Raw genomic sequence first — 1,056 nt, 5'->3', positions numbered from 1 at the left:
CGCATACAGCTACACTCCATCAACCTCTGTCGCACTACGGCTGAATCCTGGTCGTGGAGGACAAGCCGTTCCGCCGTCGAGGCCATGCGTCCCACCGGCTCTGCTTGTCTCTTCCCGTCCCTTCCCATAAATGCCCCGTCATCGGCGCCAGACCGACACTCCCGTGGACTGCACGCCTGGATCCAGGCGGGCCGCGCCCAGGGTCCTGCCCCAGGGCGGTGGCGGCTGTCGTGCAGGTAATAGGGGGTGGTCCAGGTGCATGCCGCATGCGCTCGAGGAGGAAGTCCGCCAGCCTCAGGCCAGGGCCCTCAGAGGCCCCCCGCCTGCACGCCGTGCTTCGCCCTCGGTCGCCTCCAGCCGCAGCATTCCATAATGTGGTGTGGAGACTCTCCACAGCGGAGTCTGGAGAACTCCGTGGTGCCGTACGCGGCGCTCTCGTCATGTTTTCGGCATCTGTGCTGCGCCATCCCACCCAGCCGGATGCAGGAGACGCCGCACATGTCGCGCGCATGCGCTGTGGAGTTGGTCGGTGTGCATCTCTTTGCGCCGTTCTCGTCCATCGCTCGTGCTCTTCGGGCTGCTGCACGCCTTTCTCGGATGTGATGCACCATGCCAGCTATGCTATGCAGCGTCTGCGCGCAGTGCTCGCATTTTCGGATCTTCGGGTCTGCCCCAGGACGGCGTTGCTGCCTGGGGGGATCGCTGTCATCGTCCTCCATTTCCGTCGATGTCGCGGGGGGCGCGCCCGGATGGCTCGCCCGCATGTGCCGCGACACATGGGGCGCCGCCATGAGTCTGTGGCAGCAGGGGCATTCCGTTTTCTCCTGAGCCCGCAGGCCTTTGGCAGGAGCGAGCATGTCAAGCAGAAGAGGCCCGCGGAGAGACTTGTGCCTGCGCACAAAGAACTCATGAAGCCTGTCCTTCTAAAGGGGCACACCGATAGACACCCAACGGGTGTGGGGAAGGGGGGAGAGCCCATGCAGCGCGAGTGAGATATGCGTAGCGCGATCAGAGCGTGAAAACAGAAAAAGAAATGATCATAGATATGTAGAAAAC

Source organism: Leishmania donovani, chromosome 7 (assembly GCF_000227135.1).
Source record: "Leishmania donovani BPK282A1 complete genome, chromosome 7".
In the NCBI taxonomy this organism is placed as follows: Eukaryota; Euglenozoa; class Kinetoplastea; order Trypanosomatida; family Trypanosomatidae; genus Leishmania; species Leishmania donovani.
Note: the sequence above shows the minus strand (reverse complement) of the source record.